The sequence below is a fragment of the Pseudorca crassidens genome, chromosome 1 (assembly GCF_039906515.1).
Source record: "Pseudorca crassidens isolate mPseCra1 chromosome 1, mPseCra1.hap1, whole genome shotgun sequence".
Classification (NCBI taxonomy): domain Eukaryota; kingdom Metazoa; phylum Chordata; class Mammalia; order Artiodactyla; family Delphinidae; genus Pseudorca; species Pseudorca crassidens.
Genome location: NC_090296.1, coordinates 109,844,410 through 109,854,633, shown reverse-complemented (window position 1 = coordinate 109,854,633; position 10,224 = coordinate 109,844,410). Strand labels below are relative to the sequence as shown.

General features: G+C 40.4%; 1 long non-coding RNA gene across 1 annotated transcript in view; it reads right to left on the bottom strand.

Annotated features, from left to right (window-relative positions):
* Positions 1–1,681: 1,681 nt before the first annotated feature.
* Positions 1,682–10,224, bottom strand: part of LOC137230220 (uncharacterized) — a 119,213-nt gene continuing 110,670 nt past the window's right edge. Inside the window, exons 3-4 of the long non-coding RNA XR_010946044.1 lie at positions 2,521–2,646; positions 1,682–2,107 (exon numbers count right to left, since the gene is read on the bottom strand). This is a non-coding gene — a long non-coding RNA (uncharacterized lncRNA). The remainder of the gene's footprint in view (positions 2,108–2,520; positions 2,647–10,224) is intronic.

Below are 10,224 nucleotides of genomic sequence, written 5' to 3'. Positions count from 1 at the left end.
ATTGGCATTAGAAGCCAACAGATCTGAACTGACTTCCCATCCCTGCTGTGTAGCAGCTGAATGACCCTGGATAAGTCATTTAATCCCTCTGTTTCCTCATTTGCAAATGAGTGTAAATAATTCGATATTTTATCAGTGTTGCAAGAAATACTTTAGATAATGTTTATAAAGTGCCTAAGTACAAAGATAAGGAACTCATTAAAGGGTAACTAAGAAATGAACCTATTTACAAAACAGAAATAGAGTCACAGATGTAGAAAACAAACTTATGGTTCTCAAGGGGGTAAGGGGGTGGGGAGGGATATATTTCGAGGTTGGAATGGACATATACACACTACTGTATATAAAATAGATAACTAGTAAAAACCTAGTATATAGCACAGGGAACTTTACTCAATACTCTGTAATGACCTATATGAGAAAAGAATCTAAAAAAGAGTGGATATATGTATATGTATAACTGATGCACTTTGCTGTACAGCGGAAACTAACACAACATTGTAAATTAACTATACTTCAATAAAAGCTAATTTAAAAAAAAAAGGTAAGTAAGGATAATCGTAACAGTGGTAGTAGTAGTAATAGTTAATGCCTCAAATACTTTGTTATTTGGGGAATAGAGCTAGCACAAGAAAATAGTCCACTGATCATCCCCAAACTCACAGCCAGATCAAACAACAGGTGTTCGTTATTTAAAGTGTTTGCTGGTATTTATTTTCATTCTTCCTTCTTTTCCTGAGCTTCACTTGGCATATGGATCAGTGAACTTCTCCAAATGCAGGCCACTAGATAAAGTTGTTGACAGGAGAGAAACCATAAGGCAAGAGAGAACAAACCAGAAAAACAACAGTAGTCTTATAACTGTGCCCGATAAAGCCTTCCTGAGCGGCTCAGGCTCTCAGAGCTTATCACACAGGAGAAATCGGAATGAAAGAAGCCTGTCTCCTTACTTAACCCATTCAGTGTAACCGTTTGTCTCTGTACCTGATGTGGCCGAGGAATAGGTTGTTAAGGGCTCAAGGCACCTGAGAAGGACTACGAGTATTCTCTAGCTTTAAGAAATATACCATCTAGTTAAGAAATGACCCTAACACTCAGGAAGGAGTCAGCCGTCTGTCTACACAAGACCTTGCATAGTCAGTTGCTCAGTGATGTGGTCCAGATTGACTGACTGTGGGAGTCTGGAGGGGGAAGATTTGTCTGTATATGGGGGAAATTTTGTTGAACCATGTAGGCTTGAAGTGGACACCAAATATTTCATTTTTTAAGATGAATAACTTTAATAAGGCCTCAGAGAAAGAGGAAATATAGGAATAGCAGACAGATATTTGGAGGGTAAAAGGGGAGAAATGGATGTACTATGAAATGATCACTCAGTTCCTCGGAACATGACACTTTAAGACATGGACTGATACCAATGTGGCCATTAAAACAAAGCTAATGTTCAGTTTAATGTTCATAAATCAAATAGTGATGGCTTTTACACTCAATGATTTTGAGGTTAGCTATCCAGGAAATAGTCAGCTTGCAAGAGAGAAGGTAGCATAAGATCCTACAGTTATGTAGGATTTACTGCATACTGTACAGTGTATACATCATCCTGATTGGTAAGTACAGTGTGTCCTGTGGGAACCTTGAAAAACATAGAAACATACACATACACAAACATAACAAGGAAACTGATTTGGCCATAATCACACCATCCAGAGATTCTGCTTTTTAGAATGTTATCTTTATCTCTTCAAAAAGGTTTACATGTGTGATTAGAATGATTGTAGTGATGTCACATATGCAGTCTTACACTGCACATTAAAACTCATTCATCCTCCCCTCAGATGAAGACCAGGTCAATTCAGACAATGAGAAGTCTTCCAGTCACCTTTGGTCACACAGCAGTTTAGTTCAGTAATTAATGTCCAGCCCAGAGTAACAAGATAAACTTCCATCTTTACTTAACGGCAAAGTCCCCACCCCCACCTTTCCCACCCTCCAGTTTGCCGTGTAGGTCCACTGCCTGCTGTGGGAAAGGGGGGCTTCTTTCTTCTTTCCTCACCCAGCGCTTCTGCTTCTCCTGTGAGTTGCCCACTTGGTTTCTGATTCTATGGAGCTGGAGTATGAGAAGGGAGAAGAGAAAAGGACACAAGAGAATCTGTACTTGACTGATGCTCAGTACTATGTGGTCTTGGCAAGTATTTAGGCTCCTTCTTTCTCTCACAGAGCATTTCTGTGGGTTTTTTGGAGATCCCCTCCCCAACCCTATTGTTGGGAATTTCTCACTTATAATTCCCTGGATACTAGTGGATGCTTTCTCCTGGCTGATCATTTAAAATGCCTTGCTGAGCCTTTAAGATCTAGCAGTATATCTCCAGTTTGCTTTGCTGAGGTTCCTGTGTCGCTCCACGTGGCCCCTCTTGGGCAGGATCTCAGGCAGCTTCTCACCAATTCTCTCTGGCATGTGGCCCTCAAATCTGGCCCACAAGAAACAAACCTTCTCCCCATGACGGGAGTGAAATTACTTACCAAACTGCAGCCCTTAGTCCACCTCTGCCAGCTACTGACTCCAGCTTCTCTCTCTCCAGACTTTTCAGGCATGAGTGACACACTCCAGAGTTCTCCAAGTTGTCTCACTGAAATCTCTTCCCTGGGCTTAAAAAGGGGGAGAGAGAGATGAGCCTCACAAAACACCAATAACTCTCTTCCTCTCTAAGTAACTCCTCTTTGCATCTGTAACTTCAGATTCTGTTTACACGCTTGAGGTGGATGAGAGGTTGAGTAGCAAGACTGTTTTGTGAACACCTTGAGAGATCCTCCATGGCTCTCTCACACCTGTTGTCTTAGGGTCACAGCTTAAACTGAGACTAACCTAGTTTTATATGTGTATGTATAAGTGGATATATATAAACAACTTTTGGCTCCCATAAGGCATGGGATTTGGCTGTGGCTGAGGGAGTGTGACTCAGTTCTAGCCAAACGAATATGAGTGAGTATGACATGTGCCTCTTCCAGGCCAGGCCTGTAAAAACATCCCATAGGCGAACCCTCTAGATTTTTCCTTTTCCACTGCTTTGTGCAGTAGAATGCAACCGTCTCGGAAGCCACATGTTAAAAATGATGGCACCGCAAGTGGAGAAAGCTTGGGTCCTAAATTTTTACAAGGAAAACAGCCTCCCACCAATAAGGCACACATACTTATGTTAGACTTTACGAGAATGAGAAAGAATTGCTACTGTAAAAAGCCGCTGAGATTTTGCTGTTGCAACTGTGGGCATTGCCCGAACTAATATACCTTTTCTATGTTAGGGCATTGGATGTTTCTTCCTGATTTGCAAGATCCTTATATTTATTATTAAATATGTATTATTCACTTTTGTCATAAATTTTGCACACACACAGAAAAATCCCAGCTTGCTCTTTGCATTTAAAATTGTCTTTATGTTGAGTGCCTGAAAAAATTAAGTTTTATACAGTGGGATCTGGCAATCAGTATTTTTATGACTTGAGTCTTTTGCCATTATGTTTAGAAAGGTATTCTTGAATGTTGGTAATTATAAATTCAATCGCCAACCTCTCCATTGATATGCTGGTTTTCCCGGCAAGTCTTAATTCCTGGTTTAGAGGCTTCTCATCTAGAGCTACACTAAGATTTTGAAATGGTCACTTGAAACTCACTTTGAAATTCTGAGTGAAAGGTTCTCAGCTAAAGGGGGAAATGATATGTGCAGCTGGGCCTGGTGAATACGATTAATCTTAGACCATTAAAGAAAAAAGTCTTGTCAGAATTTACATAAGTAAAGTTCAACTTTAGAGTATCACTACTTTGTATCTTCATTCCCATTTCCTGCCAGACACTCAGCACTCCCAAGATAATTCTTGGATGGGTAGGAATCTTCAAGAACTCTGTCTTTATTCCTGGCCTTTGAGCCATGATTCACGAACCCAGGTTTCATGATGCTACCCTCCACCTTCTCTTGACCTCTATCCTATTTATTTAGATAACTGGAATGAAAAACAGAATCTGAATTAACATGAGCCCTCACATCTGCATTACTTATTCTACAACCAAAGTGGCAAAGAATGGCAGAATTTGTGCGACTTTGGGGAGGAGACCCCTAAAATCATGCTACCTCAGGCACTCCCACTTCATTTATGGGTAGGGGTGACCCTGAGTCAGACAGTGATTAATGTAATTATTCAGCATCTGATTTGATCATTTACCAAAAAAACCCCCAGTGTTTTCAATGGTCTGATTTCCAGTATTGGCATACTCAGGATTTCAGTGAAATACAAGATGTTATTTAGGGAAAAGTTATGTGTCAAAAGCATTTGCCTTCCTAGTACTTAACATAGTATCTGACATATAAGAGCCACTCAACACACATGTGTTGAATGATTGAAAACCTTTGCCATCCTTGGACACAGAGAGTGGCTTGGAGTTGTCATGTGCAAGCATACCTGAGAAACAAGAGTAACTGGAGGAAAAAATCATGAGAATTGAGGAGAATGAAAGCTTAGGACATCAAAACAACAACAAGAAGGAATGGAAAGACTAGAGCCAGGGATATGATCAGGTTGCTATAGGTGCTGGGAGACAAGGGCTGTCCAAGAAAATGGCACCTGCTTGAAGAACTACCATTTGTGAGAAACCAAGAAGGAGTTCCAAGGGAGAGAGAATCTAGGAGAAACAAATATGACAGCGAGCCACTCCCAAAGCCTCATGGGAGAGAAGCAGAAAGATCGGTGCCTGCTCTGGTGATATATGAGCTCGGTCACTCCCCAGTGAAGTACTCTCCCTCACACAAAGCAGGACTCTCCGTCACTTTGTGCACCCTTAAATCATCATGTGGGAAGACGTTGCTTTCTTTTTATTCAGCCCCTTACTGAAACGCTATCCTGAGGACTTCCAGAGCTGGGGCAGGAAGAGGAAGAATCTGAAATACTGGAAGGGGACTCCAGATATGGGGAAAGTTGACACCATCCCCCCACAAAGTGAAAAACAATGACCAGAACACCCGACATAAGAACTGCACCCCTGAACGGGCTAAGATCTACCCTGACACTGTTTCATCTGAAAAAGCAAACCATTTGTATGTATCTAAATGTGTGGCAGGGGACTTCCCTGGTGGTTCAGTGGTTAAGAATCCACCTGCCGATGCAGGGGACACGGGTTCGAGCCCTGGTCTGGGAAGATCCCACATGCCGCGGAGCAACTAAGCCCATGCGCCACAACTACTGAGCCTGTGCTCTAGAGCCCGCGAGCCACAACTACTGAGCCCACACGCCAAGAGCCCGTGCTCCACAACTAAGGGAAGCCACTGCAATGAGAAGCCCACGGGTCACAATGAAGACCCAACACAGCCAAAAATAAGTATAAATAAATAAATAAATGTGTGGCAAATACGCTTAGCATTTAGCAAGTCCTCTCCTATTATTTATCATTATCATCTCATGATTTAGTAAGTCAGAATAGCATCTCAGATTACTTTAGCAGTGAACAGGAGTGGAAGGATAAGAGGTCTAGGGAAGCTTAACTCCAATAAGGAGCTAAAAGATTAGATGGTTAAGGTCTAGAACAGTGGTTCTCAAAGTATGGTCAGCTGGACCAGAAGCATCAGCACAACCTGTGAACTTGTTAGAAATGCAAATTCTAACTTTTGGATTTTTTCCTTAGAAAAATTTCTCAGAAGAACAGTTATGGTACCAAAATATATAAACACCCTTAAGGCATGTTATATGTATTTCTAAATTGTTTTCTAGAAGGATTATATCAATTTGCATTTCTATCAGCAAATAATAAGCATTCTAGTTTGACCACACATTTACCAGAATAGAGTTTCATTATTTTGGTTAGTTTGGGGCAAATATTATAGGACAATTATGGTACAAATAGAGGGGTGATTTAATTCTCATTCTTTTATCTCTCCCTTCCTTGTACTTGAAAGTAGAACATGAGTTGACATTGCCCATTCCCATCATTAAACTAGAACCAGAAACTTGAATTTTCTTATGACATTATTTGCTCAGGAGTCTGAATAAGGCAAGTCTGATTTGAATCACATCTAAGAGTTTAGTTAATTTGGTTCTCAAAAGAATTCTTAATAATAACACCACTTACAAGGTGCTATCAAAGTATGATCCTTGAAGTGTTAAATTGAAGTTTCAATATGAAAAGAAGGAAAAAATAAGAAAAGATAGAGTAAGCCACATTCAGTCTTTATAATTCCTCATATTTATATTATACCTTTTAACTAAGCACTTTGACATCAATTATTTCATTTGTGCCAACACTGTTATTCTAAGTCTTAAGAAGCTAAATAAAACAAAGCTTTCAGACGTTATGTGACTTGCCTAAGGTTACAGAGCTGCTTATAGCAGAGATTGACCAAAACCCTAGAATCTCTATTCATTCATCCAGCTATCCATCCATTCATTGATTAAGTGAATAAATATATATTGAACATGCTGTATTTCAGTGCTAAGTCCTGAGACTAGAGCACTGAACAAAAAATAGAAGTGGTCCTTGCCCACATAAAGCTTGTTGTTAGACAATAGGAAACAGACAGGGAAGCACTCAATTACATAATACATAATCAACTACATAAATTAAATTGTGGTACATGTTATAGAGGAAGGAACCATGGAGAGAATAATAGAGAGCTATTTTATTTAGATAGAATGGTCAGAGAAAGCTCCTCTAAAGAAGTGATATATAAGCAAAGATCTAAAGGATAACAAAGCTTCAGGCCAGAGCACGGTGTGTGTGTGTGTGTGTGTGTGTGTGTGTGTGTGTGGTAAAAGGTGCATTCCAGATAGATTCTGATGTCCAAATACCTGACATGGAAAAGCTTTGGACAAGTTTCAGGAATAGAAAAACCCCAGTCCAGCTGGTGCAATCTACAATCTCTTGCCGCAAACTGCAGAGCCCACGCACCCTGGAACCTGCGCACCACAACTAGAGAACAGAAAACCTGCACGCCACAACTAGAGAGAAGCCCGCACACTGCAGTGAAAGATCCCACATGCCTCAACGAAGATCCTGCCTGCTGCAACTAAGACCTGATGCAGCCAAAAAAGATAAATAAATCTTTTTAGAAAATTAAATAAATAAAAGGGACCATTGAGTGCCCAGCACAATAAATGGGAAAAGACCTACAACATGGAACGTTCCATTATGAAATTTAGAACCCAGAGGTAGAAGACCCAGAGATAGACAAGAAGAAAATAACCACGTACAAAGTAAAAGGAACCAGGATACCATTGGACTTTTCAACAGCAACACTGAAAATTAGAAGAAAATGAAGCATTGCTTCAAAATTCTGATCGGTCATGATTTTTAACATAGAATTATATTCCTAGCTAAATTTTTAACCAAAAGGATGAAAATAGAGTACATATATTTTCATAATTGCAAGAATTAAAGGGAATGTACTCTTTCTTAGAAAGCTATTGAAGAATGTCCTTCAGCAAAATCAAGTTGTAAACCAAGAATGAGAAAGTGATGCAGGAAAGATTTTACTTAACACAGAAGAGTGATGAAGGGGAGTCATGAGATGTCAGCTGTGCAGGAAAACAGGGATTAACTGAAGCAGGAGGGCAGAAGGCTATGGAAGTAAAGACTCCAGAGAAAGAAATGGAACTCTTAGATTATCTGATGTGTTTGCTCTTTGGAGAAGATTATAAAAAGCCAAATAATACTGTTAGGAGTCCACTAATTCCGTGCATATGCTTCTTTGATAAAAATGAAAACCAGTTAAAAAAAAGAAAAAGAAAGCAAGCCACTGGATGAGTTTGCTCAGGGAAAGAGAAAAGCAGCTAAGATGGAGTCCTGAGAACATTCTGGCCCAGAGGTCAGATAAAGGGAAGAGTGGGTGTCATGGGAATCAGAAGGGAGAGTGTAAAGAAAGGGTGGATGACTGCTGAGACACTGAACAAGCTGAGAATTGAAAGCTGTCCTTTTGATTTAGCATCCTGGAGGTCTTCAGAAACTTTGGCATGCTCATTTCCCGGGGAAATCATTGGCAAGTTGGAAGGGGGCAAAAGCCAGAATGAAGTGGGATAAGTTAGTGTGAAGCCAACGTATAGACAACTCTATTTGTCTTAGTCTGTGAACTCAAGAAATAGTGGTATATGGAAAGAGATGTGGGGTCAGCAGAGACTTTTTGTTTTGTTTTCAGTAGATGCAGGAGATTAAATAGAGCATGTTTGTTTATTGGTGGGCCTGACCCAGTAAGAGAGAGAGGGACTGAAAATGTAGAAAGAGAGAACAACCAAAGTAGGACAGTGTTTGAGGGGATGAGAGCCACGGTGCATATAGAAAGGATTGGACTTTGATAGGCTGAAGGGCACTTTTTCCATTTTTACCAGAGCAAAGAAGGAGAAAATGGGCCCCAGTGAAGATTGCAGGTTTGGTGGAGTAAAGATGATTTTTCAGTTTTATGCATGAAATGAGAAGTCATCATCTGAGAGTAGAGGAAGGAATGTAGGAGGTTTCAGAAGAGAAAAAGAAGTTAAAAGTCGTCTTCTCAGGGAATAGGGAAGTAAGTCAACAAGAGAAAAATACAAGACTTGCTGGGCAGTTTTGAGTGTCCATTTGAAGCTGGAGCTCGCAAATTTAAAGTGATCATATAGCTCCATTGCATTTTTCTATCCACATTCAGGTACAAGTTTAGAGAAGGAGAAGGTGGAGTTTACCCAGTGCTACTGTCTTGTCTGACGAATAAGATGGAGGGAGTGAAGAGCAGAGGTTTTTTCAAGGAAAGGTAATAGTGAGGGAATGCTAGAATCTAGACTGATGGCCAGAGGGAATGGGCTAAAGAAAAGATGGGGGGGATCAGTAGGCAGGATAGCTTTTTACCCCTGGGGGCTTTGCAGTCTCGAGGGAAAGTAGGCGTTTGAATATCATGACACAATGTAATCATTTTTGCTGGGATGGTCATTGGAAGAATAGGGTTGCATGCTTGTGGAGAGAACCTGTGGGGGCTTTCCTTCAGGCTGGTGTCCATGGCAGAGCTAAAAGTGCCAACTTCTGAGTTCCTGCCATCCTTCTTCAGAGTCCCGAGGGAAAGAATTTATTTAAATGAGAGTTGACCTAAAGTTGATTCCCAGGTCTCTTCTAGCAAGAATACCCTATGTACTGTAGAAGCCAAGGCCTAGGCTATCAGAAAACTGGTGTTTTAAATCCTGGGGCTGCCACTTAATGGGCTGTAAGGCTTCAGGGAAGCACATAATCTGCCTGACCTTGAGAAATATCCCTGGTTTTTAACGAGTTTCTTAGAGACCTGATTTTGAATGAGCAGAATGTATGTGTCCCGCCATAGAAAAGAGAACATCATGCATCATCTTACACATAAGTGATAGGGTTTTATTATGTCAAACGAGGAACGTCCAACTGGCCTTGCTGAATACTTATCGTGAAGAGGAAGAGCTATGGATCAATTACTCTGAAATCAATTATTTTGGTTGACATTTCCAGGAATAACTGCGTGGTAAATTCTAATCCCATAAGATGTGACCATTTAGTTACTTTTTCCCTGTTCCTCTAACTAGCATGCTTCCTCCAGCTTCAGGAGTTTTGCACCCAGGATGCTCTTCCCCAGATCCACCCACATTTAGAGCTTCACATTCTGCAGGTTTCATTTGAACACCAACTCCTTGGAAACACCCTCCCTGACCACCTTCTTGCGTACAGTCTCAAGCCCACTACCCTTATTCTCATAGACACAGTCTGTTAGTTTTCTCCTAGCACTTAGCTAGCAACTTTTATAATTATGTATTTATTTGTGTCATTTATCATCACATCCCCTGTCTAGTGCCCAACAGATGGAAGACATTAAATTTATATTGAAAGGTTGAAAAACTGGAGAATATCAATATCTTGGCTATGATGACTTTTTGTGTGATTAAGTGGTTACATGATTGTGGGGTTTCCCACACTGGTTTTCCTTCTATTTGGGCAGTGATCCTGTGTTGGTTTTTTCTTAATTAAAAAAAATTTTTAATACAGTTTTAAAGGTTACTTTCCATTTACAATTATTACAAAATATTGGTTTTATTCCTCGTGTTGTAGAATAATACATCCTTGAGCCTATCTGACCCAATAGTTTATACCTCCTCCTCCCCCACACCTATGTCACCCCTCCCCACCACTGGTACCCAGTAGTTTGTTCTCTATATCTGCGAGTCTGCTTCTTTTTTGTTATATTCACTGGGTTGTTGTATTTTTTAGAT